This window comes from Mauremys mutica, chromosome 1 (genome assembly GCF_020497125.1).
Source record: "Mauremys mutica isolate MM-2020 ecotype Southern chromosome 1, ASM2049712v1, whole genome shotgun sequence".
Taxonomy (NCBI): domain Eukaryota; kingdom Metazoa; phylum Chordata; order Testudines; family Geoemydidae; genus Mauremys; species Mauremys mutica.
Window position 1 is genome coordinate 120,765,798 of NC_059072.1, and position 23,107 is coordinate 120,788,904.

Genomic DNA, 23,107 nt, shown 5'->3' on the forward strand with positions numbered 1-23,107 from the left:
ATTTTAAATGAAGCGTCTTAAACATTTTAAAAACCTTATTTACTTTACATACAATAGTTTAGTTATATATTATAGACTTATAGAAAGAGACCTTCTAAGAACATTAAAATGTATTTCTGGCACGCGAAACCTTACATCAGAGTGAATGAATGAAGACTCAGCACACCACTTCTGAAAGGTTGCCGACCCCCTGCTCTAGTTCAATTAAGCCATCTCAGAAAGTCAAACTCAAAGGCTGGGGACCTATAATTGAGAAAGTCCTTCACAAGTCACAGAAGTTTAACAAAAGCAACTAAGCGTCCTCCAGGTGAGTCTAACTGCTGTAACGGGGTACCCAGTGAAAGGCCAATCCTCCAGCTACCTGTATCCCATGTCAGACTTAAGCACGGGAGTTATATGTTCACAGAATCTCACACCAGACAGGAGGGTGTAAAGAAGTGGAATGGGAGGCAGGATTTGGCCCTGTTACATGATGTCTGTGCACAATCGGGAAAGTTAGGGCTATATGGTCAATCTTAACTTTGGCATTTCCTGACGTTTCAGTGCCCAGCCATGCAATTATATCATTGCATTAACATTAGATAGGTATTTGCCTTTAATGCAATCAAGTTGCAAAGGCAAAACTGTACAGGCTACTGCATAATATGAAAGCGTCTTCCAAAATTCAAGAGTCCTTTCTACTTTCTGTTAAATAGGTGGCTTATAGAAGGATGTAATGCCCGGTAAATAACTTTTCCAAGGGAAGGCTGCTTTGTCAACCTTTTGCCAGCTTCTAGGAGTGATTGGCTGTTCATGTGCAGTCTGCACAAGTACTGTAGTTTGGAAGTGAAGGCAATTAATTTTAGTTGTTGACTTAAACTGCTGTTGAGAGGTACTTCATTTCCCGATTCCTCCTCCTATAAATAGATTAAGGGTTACATGAAAGTCAAGTTGTGCTCGTTTGTCCTCCCTCTAGATAGATTTCTCATGACTGCTTATCTATCAGCTCCCCCCTTAACACAATTTGTTACTCAAATTAATTTAGCTCACTTTCTCTTATTGGTCAACAGCCAAAAAAAAATCTTCTCCTGTTTCATTTTTTAAAACACTTTAGAATGAATATTTTCTGGACAGGAGGTTGAACAAAGTGTGTCTTGAACTAAGGATTGAAACAGCTACAGAAAATGTGTCTTTTGGAGGGAAGAATGCTTGTGTTTGCAGTCTGGAAATGACTAGTAATAATGGAGATTGAAGTCTCTGGGCCCAATCCTGCAGTTGTCACACAGGTGGCTTCCATTGATATTAATGGGAGTTGCACATGCATAACAGCTGCAGCATAAATCCGTCTGTCTACTAACTAGATATTACTTGATGTTACCTCATTATAACTTTCTAATGTATTGTCTGTAGTCAACTGAGTCCATGTTTCTGTGTAGTAACTGATCTAGGATCTCAACACTCGTATTTATAAAAATGAAGGACAATTTAGTGTCCTCCCTTATTGACCCATAGGGCCTTTTCTAATGTTGAGAATATTTAATGTGCCAAAGTTTTCCAAATCCGAACAGCATATGAAAAATAACCAAAGCGGAAAGTTGTTCCCATCTGATGATCAGGGATTTATGCGACATGAGTTTGGTGATCTCAGATCAGTTCCCAAAGGATTGACATCCACATCACAACCTACACTGGCACTTTATGGCAACCTCATTGGCAATCTCAGCAGAGACCCAGGACTGGCTGGTCAAGGAGACTGGACTATCTCCCCAACCACAACCCTAGAGATGACTCACTCTGGGTTAAAGCTAAGACATATTTGTCCTTAGAAGTCCTCTGCTTATTCAGAACCGGTACAGCAAAGACAGCACAAACCTACTAAGATTTAGGTCTCAGATTTTAGTTCAGAGCCATCCCAATCAGATTTAATGATTATTGGTCCTGTAGCAACATAAAAGTAAGACAAAAGTCTCTGTTCCAACATACTTATAATGAAAGGACCCAATCCTCAAAACATATATGCAGGCAAGCAAGTTACTCCTACATGGGTTTGGCAGATTAGGCCCTTAATTCTGATATAGACAATGTACTTCAGACAAATCTGAGCCATTGGTTTAAAGGTACAGTGCATATTTTTCTCTCGCTGGTGAATTATCACTGAAAAATTTTCATCATGGACGTGTTTTAAGAAGAGACTTCCTTCATCTAACATTCTGGTCATTCCATATTGCTTCTCATCTAACGACTAAGTTGGATCTGCAAAATTCATTTGCTCTAAATCATGTAATGTAAAATGAATTGCACTAAAAGAGCTATATTTTGTCATTGGAGATGCCAAATCGTTAATTGGAACCACTGAACTCAGTAATTCTTGCCAAAAGAAACAAAAGAGAATGAATTTTAGGAAAACTTACACTTGTATGGTGGATATTTTGGGGTAGGGATTTGTGCAGGTGTGTGCATGTTTACCTTGTGTACGTGATAGCCTATATGTCTATTAGAGTTTAACCCCGAACATGCCCCCTCTCCTACATCAATGGGAGCAGATATTGACCAGACAGCAGTGGATGAAAAGGAAGCCATGGGATGTGATACAGTGCTGAGGGCAGGGAACACATGCTTGGAAAGACGGGGACTGGACACCCCTCACCTGAGATACTTGGTCTTCCCACTAGTTCGAGATGGCTCTCATGTACTTCCCCTTACTCCCCCCCCTTTAAACTCTCCCGGGCTTTTCAAAAGCCTCTTGCCCCATCACCTGCCCTGCCCTCCCTCCCCTTAATTGTACCACAGGAGCTGTGCTTTCCAGGATGCCACAGATCTGACTGATTGCCTGTTTTGGGATCGGGGAGAAAATTTTCCTACTGGGCCAAATTGGTCAAGGTCCTATAGGTTTTTCCACCTTCCTCACAGCATCATCGAGGCACAGTAGAATTAAAATCAACAGGACTTGAAAACTGAATATCAAGAAAGGTAAGACTGCTTAGCTCATCACAGCTTGCAGCCGGTGTTCAGTGCAGGTAAAGAGTAAAAGGGCCAGCTCCCAGAATAAATGAGACCTGGGGGTTTTACTGGTGGACATTGTGCCTAGAAGAGGAGAGACCTGAAGTCTTTGTAGACAGCTTTGCAGAGGTCCACCCTTGGTGCCCTATGCCCTCCCATGCAGGGGGAGGGAGAGAGGATTCAGAAGTGATTTGAGTCCTAGGGATAGGCCAAGGAGCGTTGTTGAGTTAGACCCTGAGTTGCTGGTTATACGGTGGAAGCCTGTAATTCCCTAGTGGAGTCAGTTAAATGCCTAATTTCTGAGAGTGGGTTTAGGGGGAGACATATTGCCCATTCCTAGGGTTAAATTAATAAAGTTGCAGCCTATTGCTTAAATCCAGCCCGTGCCTATCATTCGTCACTGCACACCCTGATCAATTCGTACACATATTTGTAACATTAAGCACACAGCTAGTCTCACTTAAGTGTTTGCAGGTCTGGGCCTCACACTGTACGTTCTTTCGGGCAGAAAGCTGTGTGCTTTTACAGTGTTTGGCACTAGGAGGTCCTGACCCTGACTGGAGCCCACGGGTGCTATTACAGTACAGTACAACTAAAGAATAAAAGACTGGTGGTGTTTGGTTGTGAACTGAAAAAAACAAAATATAAATACTGATTTAAATAATCTGCTACAAAAACATCCCCAGGGGTATCTGTTCCTTTTATTTATTTAGGTAGAATCGTCTAGGATGCTAAGCAGCTGAAAAGTTAATCAATGAAGGATTTTTTAAAATTTATTTAGCAATCTCATGTTCCAAATTAAAATTACGTGTGTTATGTTGGTTTTTTTTAAAACCCACCAGTACCATCTGTGAATTGAATGGTGTCATTACACCAAAGTACTGCAATTAGAACAAGAGGGTAAAATAAATGCCAATGTTAAATACAGATGTGCCAAATATGATGGGTGATTCATATACAGTTTAAAATAAATTGACAGGCACGTGCAACGTGGAAACTGTCCGGGCTAAAGCACGGATACAACTGGATGGTGGCTGTCATGCTTGTTCTATATAGAAAACTTTGGCGAGAGCATTTTTAACTGTACAGAAACTTTAATCTTAAAAACAACAAGTTATTCATCTGAACCAACACTCATGTTGTCCCTGTATGTGGTGCTAGATTTGAGTCCATAATAGAGCACACACAATTATTAAAATAATAGGTTGATCTACATCACTGTCATTATAGGTTTTTTGGAAGGTTTTAGGCCTTGATTCAGCAAAAGCATCACTTAACCTGGCTTTAAGCACACCCGTAAATGCTCTGCTGAACTGCAACCTAAGTGTCCCAGATCCTCTCTGCAGGAAGATGCACACAGCACAACTCAGGAGAGGGCTCAAAAGCAGGTTTAATTCACTCTTGTTCTCCCCTGAGCTTGAGCCATCTAGATGCTAGACTGCCTCCCGCCCAACCCCCACAAACACATATATACATTGGATCTTTAATCTATTCTGGGATGGCAATAACTATATTTATATATTTTATATTGGGAACTATATTTTTAAAAAAATTCCGACGTTTTATTTCAGCAAGATCCACTGACATTTTAAAATTGATCCTTTCTGCTTTTCCTCAGAATAAACTAGTATCCCCATAGTGAACGTCATTTTGGAGTCAACTCTCAGGCCCATTCCACCTTTCCTGTCGGGCAAATAAATCTGAATTTGCACTCTACTTTTGCCTCCACTTGATCATTCCTGTTTCTGAAACACTTGAATGTATATTAATGGTGATGTTATTCTTTCCTTTAACTCTGATGCAAAATTTGACACCTGCCATAAGGTTTACAGGTACATTCTGTCCTGGCTGAGTGTCAACACTGACATCATTGTTGCACTGTTATAATTTTCTCTGATCGGTGGAAGTCTACACTGACGGCTGCTTGAAATAATTCCATATCAAGCCAAGTTCTTTCATCTTTCAGTTTGCTTTTTTTCTCAATGCAGAATAACAGTCACTGCTCCGCAGTCCAATTTCAGAGAACTTTACTGGCAGAGAACTTCACTTGATCTCCCCATTCCCCACTTTCTTCAAGGAAAGAATACATCTTCTTGCTGGGACAGTAGCGGAGCATTGTGATGCATCAGCACCTCTCTTGGCAGTATTAACATCTATGGCAGTCATACTTGGGGCAGTTAAGTGGGATGGAGTCACACACTCCACGCCTAGGTAGACACACTATTTGGCCATGTTAGCTGTGAACAGTTGCCTCGGAGTGGAACTACCCCACAAACGTCAGAATGTGTCATTGCTGTGGTAGGCAGAGTTGCTCTTGCTGGCTTTGCTTCATGTAGCTAAGGTAAGGCCCTCTGTTTGTTGCTGTGGGACAAAAATTATAAACAACATACTGACATTTTAAAATTTATCTTACATCTGTCACTATCCATATATATATATATAGAGAGAGAGAGACAGACTCTGACCCTTGCTCTAGCTATGTATCTCTCTCTGGTGGTGGAAAGCTAACAGATCAGGAGCCATGCACTGAGGAATCTCTGGGTGGCATCCCAGTGCCAAAGTGACTTCTGTGCTCTCCCAGCCTCCTGTGCAAAGACATGTGTGCGAGCGAAAGAGTCGGTGGCTAGTTCATATGCCCCAGCAGTCCCTGGCTAGCACAATGGCCTTTTGAGATCCTGAGCAATTGGGTATAAGTCAAAACACCCCAAAGCTGCTCTAATTTTTGTCAAGTACAAGACCACTTCTTGGCCAGTCTTAGTATCAGAGAAACATAAAAGTCACCTTCGTTCCCTACTTCCAGTCCCACATGAAGCACAATTTAGCTGGACCAGAGGATCAAACCCATAAAAGCCATATTAACATTTATTCATTCATTTTCGGAGTGCACCAAACAGCATCTCTTTCACACTGCATTTTGAACCTGAATTAATGTAAAACTGGATTAAATTAAACACAGCAAACCAGTTTATTAGATATTCCTTTTGCTTTTTTATCATCATCTTGCTTTTATGGCTTTTCTAAATCTAATACAGTTGCAAGGTCTAGTACTGATCTTTCTGTGTGTAGCACAGCAAATGCTGCAATAATATATAGTATCATTAATATAGTATAATGTAATATCCATTAGTACAATACAAAGTAATATTATGTGATTTTATTAGCTCACATTAGTAAACATAGATTGCATTCAAAGCTGTTCCAGTTTTATTTTAAATATGCTTAGATAAGAAAGAATAGCCCAAAGTACAAAAGTCTATGCTCTTCTGACACTGAAAAAGTTAGCTGCTTGCATATCAGCTTATTTTAAAGGCTTTCCTCTTTCTGTCCTCTCTGAAAAGGTTAATAAAACTGGCTAAAGATGACCCTGTACACATACTTTATTAGGATTTTCAAAAGCCTTTGACAAGGTCTCATAACATAGGAGCATGAAATAAAATGATGGATAATGAGATGATAGAGAAATATAATAAAACCTAGTTGAATTGAGAATTTTACTTTGCGTTTAGTCATTTTCTGGTTCTCATATACTCCTGCAGTGGCTGTACAGTGCTCTTGTATCTGGGGTTCCAATGTTGTTAAGAAACGTTTACATTTTAAAATGTTTTAGCTAACATTAAAAAAAAGAATTCATATTAACTTTAAAAAAAACACATAATTGTAACTGTATGCTACCGTGCAGCGTTCCATCAAACTTTGTGTCCTGCACATCAGAAATAATGGGCCAGATTCTCAACAGGCTAACATGTATGCACTGTAAAATTCTAGAAAACATATCAGAACAAAACCATTAGAGTTCTTTTTTTGCCTACGGACACACAAGACTCGCAAAGAACAAACATCTCCTAGTAGTACTAATAATTCATATTTACAGTATAATAGCAAATTTCATTCAATGATCTGAAAGCTTTTTCTAAACAGTAATGATATCTTGCAGCCAGGGCCGGCTCCAGGCACCAGCATTCCAAGCAGGTGCTTGGGGCGGCAATCTGCACGGGGCGGCCGTCCGTGTGTTTTTGGCCCCGAGCAGCGCGCTGAATTGCCGCCACGGACATTGGGGGCAGTCCGTGTGCCCTTAGGGCGGCACGCGCGTTTCCGCGGCGGCGGCAATTCGGCGGCAGCTTCTATGTTCAGCTGTCCATGGCAGCGCAGCTTCTGTCTTCTGGTTGAAGACAGAAGCTGCCACCGAATTGCTGCCACCACGGAAACGCGCATGCTGCCTTAATGGCACACGGACTGCCCCTGCCGTCAGCGGCGGCAATTCAGCACGCTGCTTGGGGCCAAAAACAGTAGAGCCAGCCCTGCTTGCAGCACTCCTTGAGGTAGGCAGTAAAGTATTATTATGTCCATTTAAGAGATGGCTAAATGGAAAGACAGAGCGGTTAGGTGACCAGCCCAAGCTCATTCAATAAGTCAGATGTAAAAGACAGTAATAGAACTCTGGACGCTGAATATCCTACTCAAAATTCAAGATCAGAGTGACAAATTCCAATTTCACTAACACCACTGTACATCAAGTAACACAACTGAAGTCAACCATATTATATTAGTAGAAAGTGAAGTGAGAACAGTATCAATCCCATTCCCTTCCCTAGACTAGGCATTTTGTAGTAGTAGTGTACGGAGGCCAGATCTACACTACACATTTTTGCCAGGATAGCTAGGTCAGGCAGGGAAAGATATAATCCCTGACCAATACAGCTGCACCAACAAAAGCCCCTAGCATAGATAATTATACTAGCAAAACTGCTCTTTTGTCAGTATACACTGCATCCCCACTAAAAGCAGCAAAACGCACTCTAGTGCAGATCTGGACAAAAATTTTCTTCCAAGGCAGCAGGTAGCGTTAAGAATCTTATATTTTTATTTCTTTTAGTTTTCTAAGGATTTAAAACAAATATTTAGCTTAGTGGGTTGATCTGGCTGATGGGGAAAAAGCATTGTTAGATAAGTGCTGTACTCTATTATTTTAGTGCAATTTCTAAGGGGTTTTCAGTATGCAAGCATATGTGGGTTAAGCTGGAGTTCAGGACCTTGAACATACAAAAGGCTCTACAAACAGGGACTCTTACTCTCACATGGCATCACAATGAAACCAAAGGGACTCTTCACTTGCAGATGCCTTTGTAGGACAGGGGCTCACTGAACAACTATCTTCCTGTTGGCTAGAGGATCCAGGCACATTAACAGCACTGTTGCAATTAATATCAAAGCACGCAACTGTGCTTAAGTAATTATCCTAGCATGCACCTGTGCTTAAGTACGGTAATTCACCTGATGACAGAGATACGTAGAAGAGCAGTCTGTGAGCTACTAGACACAATTGTCTGGAACTGGGACTCTCGTACTGATCTCTAAACTCATTGGAATCTGTGTATGTGGTTACTTATAATTTAAGTGTGTGTTAAGGAAACCCAACAGGCTGAAGTTAAACAATTCTTCAGTACAGAACACACATCAGTGTATGCTGATAATACACTTAGGAAACTGAATAAAACTTTTAAAAAATAATTTAAAATTCCATAGAACTCTGCAGAAATAAAACATAATAAAATGACAGACAATGTTACTGCAAGTCTATAGAGCAAACAGAGGCAAAACAATGTCAACGGATGTCTGTGTAGACAATGTTATGATTTGAGGAAAGGCAAAATGCTGTCAATGGAATGCTGTCTATATGCAGTTGATGGCATTACCACGGTATGTGAATAAAGGCAAAATGATGTCAATGCAATACACAATATGCTCTAGACAGAATATATTTAGTTTGAATAGAAAATCTGTCATGTAAAATAGTTGCATTGATTCTCATCTTGCATAGTGATGTGTTGTCATTCGTTATGTTGTCTGTCTTTTTTGTTTAGATTTATCGCATATTCTAATATTTCTTCACATTAACACTTCTTTTATTGCCATAGGTGAACCCACTAACATTGACCTTGTGTGGAAGTTTCTTGGGTTTTGAAGTAGTCAACTTTTACTGACTTCGGGAAGTTTTTTGTTGTTTAAAACAAAACAAAACAAAAAAAATTCTGTGCCAAGCCTGACCCTGTTGAAAAGCCAGTGTCAAAACTCCTATTACCTTTAATGGGACCAAGACTTGGACCTCTTTCTTACTGCAATTTTCACAATAAAAATATAATAAGTTAACACACACAAACACGTTCCTTGCAAAATAGCAAGCACCCTATCTCTGGACAAGTAATTTTTTTGATAGGCGAGTAGAATATCATTAGTTTTTTCATTATTGTCAATCATCACAGTAGAGGTGGATGACTAGATTTTGTGCTTTGACTTGTAACTATTTCATGACAATTTTGCAAGCCTGTAAGACACAGTTATGCATACACACACACACACACACACGCATGCAGACTAGCTGACAATAGTCTGCCCTTTGAATGGCCATGAGTGTCAATGACAATGACTGTGATGCACTCATTTGCGTTTGGCAGGTACCAACTTTTAAAGGCTATGATATTATTTAGTTTAATTCTTTCAACTGAAGAGACTGGCCAGTGTTCAATCAATAGGGAGATGCTTGAACCGAATAATCAGTTATCAAGGGACTCATATACCATGGTGACAGGCAAAGTGTAAGAACCTAAACAGCATAAAACTGCTTATTCATAGATGTGCAGATTTTCATGTTTTTACGTGAATCATTGATTCTTATTCAGATATTCAGCCTCTTAGTAAAACCGCTTATTTTTCAAGTGTTAAAAAAATGGAATGTACTAATTTTAACTAAACTTAAAACACTGTAAAGATAATAGACATACCATACTAATAGGTCACAAGAACCTATATATTTCCTGTGCCTCTGTAAAAATGGTGGCAGTGCTAGACTGGCAGCATAGGGGCTGTGGCTACTTTCCTCATAACATTTTGTCGCTAACATTCTAGTGTCAGCCTGTGATCCAACAAGGCCCAATAAAATTTAGCTGCTCATGAAAAGATCCATGGGGTCAGATCCTCGGCTGGTATAAATCGCGCTCATTCACTTCAATCGGGTTATGCCAATTTACATCAGCTGAGAATTTGGTCTATTGCCTATTACAGATGTCAACATTAAACAATGACATTTTTTAAAATCACCTATCTGATAAACATACTTACAGAAGCATTTGTGGCCATAGTCCAACAAACAGAACTGAGGACCTCAAATAACTTTCATTCTTTAAACAGGAGGCCTCATGCCTTACTTGACCAGCCCATAGAAGATACCAGTTTTCTTTGTATAACTATTGTTACTCCTGCTGCACCTAAAAGGGCACTTGAAACATCCAATATCAGATAAAAATGACATATGATTGAAAGTTCACCACTGAAATTTGGAATCTTACTTGTTGAGGGCTCTTAATGTACCAAATGTCAAGAGTCTAGCTCCAGGGTTCTCAACAGGGCAATGCAACCCACAGAGGAGAACAAGCAAGTATCAGGAAGTTGCGCCACCCTGCCCTTCCCATATTGCAAAATGACAGAAAGAAACAATATGGGACAAGTACAGTTGTGTAACACCATTGATTTCATTGGAGTTATTCTGATTTACGTAGGTCCTGATTCTGATCTCAGTCCAATTGTCTTTATTTTTGTGAACCTCTGCATTTCCTGATTCTCACTGGAAGTGGAAAACACCAGAACTGTCAGAAGTAAGCCGACCCCAGCTATGCTCAAAAAGATTCCAATAAGGCTCAGCAAGCACCTACCTGAACATTCTGAGGCCAGGTCTACACTACATACTTACACCGGTATAATTACATTGCTCAAGAGTGTGGAAAATCCACACTCCTGAGCAACATATTTATACCGACCCAACCCCTGGTGTAGACAGCACTATGTCGCTGGGAAGGCTTCTCCCATCGACATAGTCCACCTCTGCGCAAGGCAGTAGCTAACTGTGCAGATGGGAGAAGTTCTCCCATCGGTGTAGTAGCATCTGATGCAGAGCTGTACATGTACACAAGCCCTATGTCACATCCATCACTAATACATACTATCAGTAAGCAAGTAAATATTGCTTCACAATTGACGCTGCAGTGTAAGATGCTATTTTTATATCATTCATGTATTACATAAATTGAAATATTTCACTTTCTAACTATGTACAATTTTTCTATATCCAGCATTATCTTTCACTATTACTGTTAAAAAACAAAGCAAATGAAATTTACAAAATTATATTAAAATAGCATCGAAGTTAAGATATAAACCATTCCTTTGTCTGCAGGTGCCATCTTTTGGATGCAAATTAAAATCAAGATCTTGCAGCCCTGCCATCTTTAAAAATCTCACAACACTTTCAATTTTTTAAGGGTAGGAGTATTAAACCCTGTGTCCTAACTAACTGTAAATTAGACATCTATATTCTGCCTGAATTCCCTGTGAGAAGTTCAGTTGAATAAAGTATTCTCCTTAACTTTCTGTCCCAAACTGTATGGTAGTTTGGTTGTGTCCTGTCCGCCATGTTAGAGTCCTAAGGTGCTTCCATTTTAAGGGTAAATGAAGTATTTCATATATTTTGGTCCCCACTTGGAAGACTATACTCAGCCAAAATTCACCTCACCTTCAAGCTACGGGTACTTTTTGGTCCTCCTTGGTCAGGATTAAGGATAAAATTAATCCCTATGCAGAGGGTGCACACAAAGCCTATGCAACATTTAAATCTCACTTAAACCCTATTTTTAGGCTATAAATAAGACATAAGTTTACTACCTCTGTAGAGAGGCAAATTTCCCCTTAAACTCGTAATTTGTAAAGCATGCTTGGATTCTTATGGATTCCTAAGATTTAAGATACAATCATTTAAATTATCAGCCAAGGCAAGCATGGAACTCCTTATCTTAACCCGTTTAATTCAGCCTGATTGTGCCTGGACACTGTAGCATCACCGTTCTCTGTCAGATTTCATGAGTACTCTGATTGTAATGTAAAAAGGGATATGCTTTGAGACCTAGGCACAAAATTTGAGTGGCAGCTCAAATTTCTCTTGCTTTTGCTGCTTTGCATTTCTACCTTTACATTACTTTAGCACAGTGTTTCCATGCTTAATTTGCTTCTCATCTGGATAATGGTGATGGGCTGTTACTGACTAGCATTTCCAGTTCAGTGCTGTGCACATTGGGCAGTATTCAAAAACATTCCTCTTCTGCCAGCTGACACTGGTAGAGATTTTGAGGCATGAGGCCAGATCCATCAAAAGGATAAATGGGCAGATATATTTTTTGTTTGTTTGTTGAATTTTAATAACCCAACAGCATTCCTACTCATTGTTTACCTATTTTTGAATTTTATCAAATAGCTTTAGTGACAACTACCCAATTTCTATATTTATAAAAAACTGGCACAAAACAAGAAAACAGAACAATTCCATTTGTATGAAGCACGAGCAAAGGAAATGTCAATACAGAGAACTAATATGTGGAAATTCTACAGTAAAACATATATATAAATATATATCCAGCCTATATCCCTTTGATATACAACACCACACTAAGTTACTTTGTAATTCCTCCTGCCAATGCTAACATGCATTTTACATTTAATCTCAGTGCAGTATATCTCCTCTTGGTGAATGCTTGAAAACATTATAGGACCTGCTCCTGCTCCTACTGAAGACAGATGGGAAACAGACATACAGCACATCCCAGGTTAGGCAACAATAGGCACATGCACGTATAACAGTAACAGTGGAGACCCTTTGCCAGGTTCATAGCAGTCCAGAAGGAATCCCCTGTACTCACAGAGCCAGAGGGCGGCACAAGGAAAGGTCACAGTCAAAAGAGACAGACACGCCACACAAATAGTCTTTCCCTACAAACTCCCTAGCAAAAAAACCACATCGACTTCAATGAGACTAGGACATGGTCCATTAAGAAGGCAGGGATAAACTGTTCTCTATACTAAGGTCAGCGCAGGAAGCGGTATGTAATATCATGGTGTGCAGAAATGTACTCAGACCAAAGCTCTGATTCTCAAGCCCTTTGAGTCTGGTGGTAGCTTGTTCTTCTTGTCCAAGCCCAGAAGCTCAGTTTGGGCTGAACCAAAAGCTCAGGTCTGAACTTCCCTGAACACTGGGAGTTTTGAACCAGACTGGAACTTTGCACTTAGCCCTTATCTCTGCAAAAGGTCTCACACTGTGACACAGTGAAGCAATTTTATCTCCAAAGGTGGGAGAGGGAGCCAAACATCTTTCCCACACCTAGTGTCATGAAACATCCAGGAGGCTCCCAGCAACACAAGTTCCATCCTCCAAATTCCACACCCCTCATTTCTGCCTCATGCCTCGCCACCACCAGCAATATTCCTCATCTCCCTCGAGCCTCACCTTCTCCCCAAAATGCCCCTCTTTGCAGCTCTCCCCCGCCCACATCCACCCCACGTCCTTCTTGTCCTCTCCCAGCTTCCCCACACCCCAGATCTCTCCCTCCCAAATGTCCCTCCTTCATTTGTAAGAACCCAAAAAACAATCACTCCATCCCTGGCCCCAAAGTGCTCCTCAGTACCCCTGCTCCCCCCTCGCTGAGCAGTAACTGTACCCACCCCCGCAATCTCCCTGCAGTTGCCTCTCACCCCATCCCCACATAGGATCAACCCCTGGCCAAGGTTCCCCCCCTGTTCTTCCCAGGGCTCCTTCCCTTCCCACCTGTCCGACTCCACCTCACCCCCTGGCTTGCTCAGTCACCCAGTGTCTGCCCCTGCTGTACCTGTCTCCCAAAGCGGTGGAGGAAGCAGCTGCTGCTGCTGCTGGTCGGAGATCAGTGGCTGCCTATGACCAGCTCAGGGCACTGCTTGCCCTGCCAGGTTCCTGCCTCGCTCAAACTCAGACCCTCTGGGCCAGCGGGGCAGGCTAGGGGCTGGGGCTGCAGAAGGGAGACCCAGCTGCAGCCAGCTGCCTGCCCAGCAACCGGACAGAGCAGCCCCTGCTGGCAGGAGGCTGCCGTGGGAGGAGGTTTGGCTGAATGCTCCTCACCAATCACCATCCTAGCCAGGCCAAACCTGGGGGATACAGGAGGGGGGACATTGTTGGCTCCCCCAAGCTAAAAATTGAGGCAACTGTCCTCTCCCTCCTGTCCCGCTCTAGAACTGGCCCTGTGCTGCTGGGACACTGTGCAGTGCTGCTCAATCCACTATCTCAGCCAGGCACCGGCTCCTGCTGTTCATTCCCGCTTCAGATGCCACCTCACCTGCCAAGTAGAAGGGGAAGCAGCACTCTCCCAGTCCTGCTGAGAGGTACCAGCGTGCTGTTACTTTAATCCCCTGTTTTTCCATGCTAGTAGCTAGGATGCTGTGTAAATTCTATCTGTTTCGAAAAGGGAATCATTGTGGTATATCGGCTAACACACAACTGTATTGTAGGCAAAGGTTGACTTTTATTGGAGACACTTTAGTAGTGCACAATAATTTAGGGCAGGGAGTAATGAGTAAGGGATATGGCCAAGTTGCGGGGGGAATTTAGGTAGGGAGAACACAATAACCCAAAGTGGGGCTAACTCTGCCTCTACCTTTGCCACCCCCCCCAAAAAAAGTGCCATAGGATCTTTAATGACCCCAGATAGTCAGGGCCCTGGGTTTCTGTCTCAGCTGAATGATGTCACTTCTAACGGCACAGTGTGGGAGGGATAGCTCAGTGGTTTGAGCATTGGCCTGTTAAACCCAGGGTTGTGAACTCAACCCTTAAGGGGGCCATTTGGGGATTGATCCTGCATTGAGCAGCATGTTGGACTAGATGACCTCCTGAGGTCTATGAGTGTCCTCTATCTCCATTTTGTGACACTTGTTCAGAACACCTATAGGGAATAATGGCACTACTAAATCACCGTGAGCAAACGCTGCAACATTTGGATTTTATCTGCAAGGATTACATACCCATTCACCCTTATTTGATTATAGGATCTTTACTGCTTACAGAGAGACTCTTCACAGATGGGGAAAGAAGGCAAGTCTTGTGCTTAAGACTCTGATGAGAAACCTGGGTTCAATGCCTGGCTCTGTCATAAACTCTCTGTGTCATTGATCCCTCTCTGCCTCTGAAATGGTGGAGGTGGGCCAAAATAGGTATCTAGATAGTTGTACAGCTAGATTGTAATCTCTTTAGGGTAGAAGGAACTGTCTTTTTGTTATGTGTTTGTACAATGCCTATCCACAGCCCCTTTATCCATGACTGGGATGCTTACGTGCTACTGCAATACAAAAAAAAATAATAATAATAGAGTGGGTCATCCAGTGACTTAGCACCTGAACTACTATACTCTGCCCTGTTTCCCTAAAGGCAAAATCAGAGGTAAACATGGAAATGTAGCTTCTCCAGATTCTTCCATGTTCCAAATAAGGATACAGAAATGATGTCCTACATGAACAGCTCTCCGAAAGACTGCTTGGTCTGGTGAAAACCCAGAATTGTTAGCTCACAGCACCGCAAACGTGGTTTCTACTGTCTTGAAATTTGTTGAAATGAAGGCCCTGTCAGGCAGAAAAGATATTCCACCCCTTAGGTGGAGTATGTGATGTGCACAAGCCACCTCAGCCGATGAGACATCAGTTGTGTCATATTCTTTTCTCTTCACTGACATGCATGCAACATGCCATAAAGTGCTCCAGTCCCTTTTGGAAGCCAACCTACTGGTGACAATAAACATGACTGGACAGCTAAAGGGTCCTTCAGTGGAGTTACATGAACTTTGACTTATGTGTGAGATAGAACATTTTTTTGGAAACAATCCACTGTGAAACAATCTTTTGGATTAACTATTCTGACTTTGGTATTCTAGCACAAATAGATGATTGTCCCAGTTAGAATTAGATTGCTGTTCTGTGTATTCTCATTGGGAGGAAGACCATAGGAACAAAATCTGTGTTTGCCAGTAGTAGCAAGTTACCTTGAACTAAGAATAGACTGCAGAATAATCATGTAATGGTAGGATAACAGCCCTAGGAGTCAGGAAACCCAGGAACTAATACAGCTGCTGACTATGACTTGCTGTGTAACTTTGGGCAAGTTACATAACCCCTTGCCATCTGTAAAATGGGGTTAATGTTTTTGCTTACCATAGTATCTCAGAGGTTAATCAATACATTTGAAAGCACTTTGAGATCTTTGGGTCAAATGTTTTTAAACAAGTGCAAAATTATTAATTATTCTGAAAATAACCTAGCGATAGATAAGGGGAAGGCATACGACCATTTACACAGGGGTGGGAGAACTTGTTTTGCCTAATTTGGAACTCATCTGAACACTGTGGATTCAAAGGTCTGAATCAAACTTAAATAGAATATGAACCTAATAATGTTTAGGATAGGTTGTGCGGGGGGGAAAAGGACCGATGAGACAGAAAAATTCCAATCAAGCAATTGGCAAATTATGCAGAATGCTGCAATAATTTCTTACGTGTTTTTTGTTGGGTTTTTTTTGGTAGTTGTTTAGTAATTGACTCACTCTTAAAAAGAAAAAAAGTTACAGGGTTTATGAACTTGAAGTAGGTTTGTGGAATGCAAATAGTTCCAGAGGTTCACAAAGCCTCTTTCTCCATGAGGCTTACTTACCCCTAATTCAAACTGAGCTGTTTGGCCCCACTTGTGTCCAGAGATGCAAGCACAGAGACTATATCCCTCCACAGAGCTCTCTAAAATGAAGAGCTGACCTCAATGGAATGAGAAGCTGACCCACATTGAAGCTTTTTGTGTTGTTTTTTAAGAAAAGAAATGGCTTTGATTGTGCTTTAAGAAACACAAATCCTTTAATAAGCCCTTTGAAAAATAATTGTGGAAGCATTTTAGTTGTTTTAGTTAATTATCCTTTTTTGGTCTCAGATCCTAATGTGGTGATGTCTGTTTCACTTTTAGGAAAATGCTAAATGGATAGGACATGACTAATAAATCACGTTATAAAAGGGAGCAGCCTCAGAAGCAAAGCCGTCCAAGCTATTTTAACCTCTGCCATGTATACACAGTAGTTTTTGGCAACCAATTTGTCTCTCTTCAGATATGGCTATTTCTCTGACCAAACATTACTAGCTGTTGTTTTCTTTTACTCTACATACAGCATAGCCAGTGCCTCATGGAAAACTTTGAAAAATTTTCTAGTTAGAGAAAACTCTGTCTCTGTGCAAATAAAGAAATCTTCTTTCTTTCTGGGTTTTTTAATTGACAAAAGACTTTTTTTCCTCAAATGTGCTGTAGGACTGATTCTCACATTACGGCCTCTTTCATCACTGGCAGTGTCAGTTATATCCAGCTTAAGGTCCCTATACACCAGGGGTGGCCAACCTGTGGCTCTTCAGAGGTTAATATGCGGCTCCTTGCATAGGTGCTGACTCCGGGGCTGGAGCTACAGACACCAGCTTTCCAATGTGCTGGGAAGTACTCACTGCTCAACCCCCTGCTCTGCTCCAGGCCCTGGCCTCACTCCTTCCCCCAGCATGCTGTGCCCTTCCCCCTATCCCCCCAGAGCTTCCTGCGCATGCAAAGAGAGGCATGAGGGGGGAGAGGGAGGCGCTGGGGGCTGGGGGTGGAGCTGATGGGGGGCTGCTGATGTATTACTGTGGCTCTTTGCCAATGTACATTGGTAAACTCTGGCTCCTTCTCAGGTTCAGGTTGACCACCCCTGCTCTACTCTGTCAGAGCAATGTAAAGGGTTATTTGCATAAAGGGGAATCAGATACTCACCTTTCAAGTCTCACTGGCATCCTGATCCCCCACCTGATCCTAAAATCCTGTCTGTCTGTGGAATCTTTAATTTTAGGCAGCTCACGTAACCATATGTTCCCTTCACTGTTATCCTTGCCCCTTCCTCTCTGCCTCCATTTCTTTGTTACACCCACTTGTTGCAATTTGTCTTAACTTAGGCCATAATCCTGCAGACAGTTTTGCACATGCATAACTCCTGTGAGTTGTTCCATTAACTGGGACTGCCCACAACTGTAAGTGTTTGCAGGACTGGGGTCTTTGCCTATAAATCTTTGGCGCAACTCTCATACAACAGTGAAGGTTACAGTTAAAATGGTGTTCACAAAACAAAATGAAGTTTACAATTTGACCCCAACATACCTGTCACTCTGTCACATCCTGTGCAACCTTAATGTCTCTCCTTCATGCTCAAGCACCTGCACCCTCCTCCTCTCTCCTTATCTCCCACAACTCATTTCTCACCCTTCCACATTCCAGTCAGGTCACGTACTATTGCTCCTCCATTGATGCCTGGGCAGTGGTAGGGGGATATTGAGAAAACAGGAAAGACTGTCTACTTGCTTTCCGTTCCAGTGTCCTGCACCACAGTGACCCTAGAAGGAGCAATTTGTCTTAAGCATGTTCAGTATAGATGAAACCTTTAGAAAATGTAAGAGCCAAATTCTAACAAGTCTCTATTGAGCGTCTGAAAACTGAGATTTTTCAGAGGCTTATAACTTGGCCTGAATTGGGCAAATTTTCACCACAGGTGGCAGACGGCATATCCCAGGCAACACCAGTGGATTTAGTACCAGATTGCAAGCATGGAGATGGTAGAGCTTTTCAACAAAATGGTTGTAAGAATGTTTTTAATATGGGCAAAACAAGGTATTTTTCTGTAATCTTATTCTCAAAAATGTCTGAACCATTCTAGTAGAATCTTTCCAGAAAAATTTAGTCACAGACACCTGCCATGGAAATTTTAGCTCAAATGGTTTAAGTTTGGCAAAGTTATAAGCTATAAGCAACTGAAAACAAGATCTTATGAAGGGAAATGTTAGGCAACTTTAACTACAGGTGGCACTGCTTGGTTTGCTTATAATAAACCAACGCTCCCTCCCCCCCAAGAGAAGCAGAGGGACAGGATAATAAATGATGAAAAGAAGGGATGGAAGGTTACTGGAAGAAGTGTGTTTTAAGGAGAGTTTTTGGAGAGGCCACAATGAGAAGGACACAGGATGCCAAAGTCCTGGACACTGTTTAATATATCAGGGGGCCACATGACTAAAGGAATGTAAATGAGAGTGGAAAAAGGAGAGGTAGGGAGTATTGGAGAGCATTGTGGGGAGGAAAGTATTAGGAAGAAATAAGAACAAAGATGTATAGTAGGTAAGGATAAAAGAGTATCACAGTTAGGTGTTTGGGCAGTTAGGATATGACAAATAGAAGCTCATTTGACTTCAGCTGAGCATTCAGTAGATGAGATGCTCAGATACTGTGGTGATGGGGACCATGTAAGAACCTAGACAGATAGATATATTAAAGAACCCCTAAGAAAGAGAGATCCTCTTTTAATGCAAGAGAAAAACGAGGGAGGGAAGGAGAGAGGAAATCCTCCACTCTTCAAAAACATAGCTACAATTCACAGATTTCTACATAAAATCTTTCCCAAAGTTTCACATGGGGACATCAGTAGAAGTAGTGAGTAGTCCTTACTCCTGTAGATAGTTCCACCAACTTCAGTGGGACTCTGGGGAGTAGACTACGTCTGTGTGAGCAAGGATGGTCTGGCCACAAGTTAGTTGATTCCCTACCCAGTTCCTACTTTCCTTGACTTTGCTTGGGAATTTGGGTGCACAAATTATCAGCAACCAGGTCCAATGAAAACTTGCAAGCCACCAATCCCTCTTCAAAAGAGCCCAGTCCTGCAAACCTTACATGAGTAGTGCCATTGATTTAGAGGAGCTAGGTTTAGTCATGTGAGTAAAAGATGCAAGATCAAGCCCTAGTTTTTAATTGTTTGGGGACTATAAGGGCCCTGCCCCTGATCCTAATCCTATCGGAGTCAATGGACACTACTACTGACTTCAGTGCAGGATCAGTTCTTAACCCTTCCATGCCTGCCCTACCTCAGCATAGAAAAAAAAGTGCACAGGTGTTCAGAATTACATGTCACTTCTGAAAAGCATTTATTTTTATTTCATTTCCCTATTAGACTCATATTTGTTTGGGAACGGCTCGGAAATCTGTCATTACGGTGATTGGGACAGCTTGACAAGGCCTGTTGCCATGGAAAAGCTTTGTGATGTTATATAAATATATTCTGAGGTCAGAAGTTCCCATGTATTTCTTGGACACAGATGCTAAGGGGAAAAAAGTGACTAAACATTAAAAAAGAATAGCATAATAATAAAAACAACAATGGCTAGCAATATGTCTGTCCAGTAAACAAAGTATTTCCCAAAGCATTTCATTTATGCTGTAACAATCCTTTTAGCAATAAAAGTTCAGTTATTGTCAAGATCCCCTCTCACCCTTAAAAATATACTTATTACCAGTCATCTTGCAATATTAATGGTTCCACTATTAATAGACTAAAAGACAAGGGAGCTGTTATTCTTGCTCTCTATCTGTTATTCCATTAGGCAAGGCTGGCAGTCTCTGACTGCTAGCAGCAATATAATGAACCATGTGCTTAAACCACAGGGTATATACTAAGTAAAACTCATCCTCACATGTTGTTTTTGGTGAAAATTATGACTAGACGGGAAGAGCGACAACAACATCATGCAAAAAAAAAAAGTGTAAGAGGAAGCCAAATATAGGTTAGTATCCAGAATAGCAATATTTTTGACTCAGTTGTAGATGGAGAAGTGTCAGTGAAATGATGTGGAAAGTCATCTGAGAATGTCTTTGTAATCTGTCTCCCTTCGTGACTGATGCCCTTTATATTATTTCCAACTGTACCTTCTATTTGACACACACACACACAAATGCAGTCTTGTTATTCACCTCTGGCCGGACCAGTGAACCGCCCGCAGCTGCGGGAGGTCCAGCCGAGCCGCGCGACCAGTGGACCCTCTGCAGTCATGCCCGCGGGAGGTCCGCTGCTCCCGCGGCTCGGGGGCGCCTCCCGGGCATGACTGCTTGGGGCGGCCAAAAACCTAGAGCCGCCCCTGCCTCTGGCTATAAAACAGCATCGCATATTCACTGTGTAATGAGAACAGCCAGTTTCTTAAGCATGCTACTCTTAAAAGCCAACATGGACACAGGCATCCATTGCTTCATGCCACAAATGGGTATGAGAAAAGCCTGTTCTCTCTTACGCTCTTTCTCTGATGCCTGCATTTGATGGAGGTTTCACAAGCATCTTTTTAAAGAAAACCTTCTTCTCAGTGTATACATACTGAAAGCTTAAAACAAGTAGTTCTCCTCACCCACAGCTCTTGGCTACTGCTTTCACCACTGATTCTCCAGTTGAGAAAACAGCCAGTAGAGGATGCTCTTCCGCAGAAGCATTAGCCAGAAACTGTAGCTCCCAAGAGCTTCTTGGCTTCCTTCATCATCTCTCAAGGGGAAAATGGTTGGCAAAAAAGAACAAAACAGTGTAAAAAAAGAATTAGCTGAAACTCCTCCGATTCCCAAACCTTTTATTTGCTTGGAGCCTCAAACCTTTATTGGTTGGATAATAACCCCTCTTTTCCATACTCATTTTTATCCTTCTTCCTAATTCCTACAGTGGCTGTAGCTCCCATGTGTCTTTCTTTCCATTTAGTTACCTTGAATTCAATTATTGAGGTATCCCTCTTGTAATCCTCAAATAGCAAAACGCACATGTGTGCACATACATATGCCCTCCAACTCCCTTCCACATGACCCTTCTTTTCTTAATCTAAGTATTAACCAAATGAGAGAGGGCAAGAGGCAGAAGAAATCAAAAATAAAAATAAAACATGTACTCACACACGCACAAAAAAAAACCCATATACACATATTCATACAGTCCTACACCCCAAAACAGACACTTTTTATACAGTATTGTATATTCAAAAATATTTCTGGACCTCATAGAAATAAAATGAAAACTAAATATTCCTGAACAGCTGAAGCTGCATTAGTAAGGAATGAATCCAAGAAATTCTAATAATGGACCAAACACTGCAATTCTCACTCAGCTAAACTCTCAAGGAAATAATAAGCCAAATCCTGAATTCTTTTAAAGGGAATTTTAGCCGAGTAAAAACTGAGAGTAAAGTTGTCAACATTTTATCCTTTATACCTAAAAATACTTTTTCATAAAAGTTAAATATACCCTAAATATTACATAAATCTAGTCTGTATAATACTTTACCTGATGGAAATGTCATCTACAGCATCACATCTATTAGTAAACAAGGAAAATGGGGACAAACTACAATTTTCTAGGTATAAAAAAACCTGAATAAAGTTGAGTTCACTTTCTGATTACAGCAACATAGTTTTGTGAATCCAAATTTGACCTCAGTCTTCACCCCAACACAATGATGGTTTCATCATGGCACCACTGCAGAAGAGCCTGCCCTCAATGTGGGATCCTGTTTCTGAAGACTGGGTGGCAAAAGAATGCCAGCTGCCTAAAGAAACAATCAGTCCCAATTTAATACAAGCTTGAATTGCTACTTAGAACTTAATCAGATCTACAAAACAAGCCAAGCTCGAAAAAAGTCCATACAACTGTTGTTGCCTTATGCACCCAAACCATTTATGACTGGAACATATGGGCCCATGTATTAATTATGATCTTATAAAAAACCTGCAAGACTCAAAAATGAACACAATCAGCTGAAACATTAAAAAAAGTCACTTATGAGAGAAAAGCCAGCATGGAAAATGTCAGCTCCTTTGAGAAAAGTTATTAGCAAATGAAAAGGGGAGGGTGGATTGTAATAGCAGCAGCATTTCAACCTTACCTATTGCAGTCACTTTCCTTTCCTGCTATGACAAATAGAAAAAAAGATTGGAGCCCATACCCAGGAGCCTACCACGTGAACTATAGACACCAGTACATTGTGAAGAGGGATGAGATCACAATTTCATTTCACACGAGTCATGGATCAGATGGTGCCAATCTGGTCCCTGACTCAGATAGTCATCCTTAAGTGCTGTCTTGAATAGGGATGGATTTAGGCTAGTGCTTTCGAGAATGGAGGCCCTGGGTTAAGCCAGTGACTTACAGAAATGAAAGCTCTGTATCCCATTACCAATCTCTATAGCAAGGGTTGGCAAACTTTTTGGCCTGAGGGCCACATTGGAGTTGCAAAACTGCATGGAGGGCCGGGTAGGGAAGGCTATGCCTCCCCAAACAAGCTGGCTCCTACCCCCTATCCACCTCCTCCCACTCCCTGACTGCCCCCCTCAGAACCACCAGCCCATCCAACCCCCGCTGCTCCTTGTCCCCTAACTGCCCCCTCCCAGGACCCCTTGCTCC

At 41.6% G+C, this 23,107-nt stretch overlaps 1 long non-coding RNA gene across 1 annotated transcript; it reads right to left on the bottom strand.

The window, feature by feature from the left end:
• Positions 1 to 4,671: 4,671 nt before the first annotated feature.
• LOC123362061 lies at positions 4,672 to 22,669 on the bottom strand. Its single transcript, XR_006576332.1, has 3 exons — positions 22,590 to 22,669; positions 21,078 to 21,206; positions 4,672 to 5,340 (listed from the first exon to the last, which is right to left on the bottom strand). It is a non-coding gene; the product is annotated as an uncharacterized LOC123362061 (long non-coding RNA).
• Positions 22,670 to 23,107: the final 438 nt, after the last annotated feature.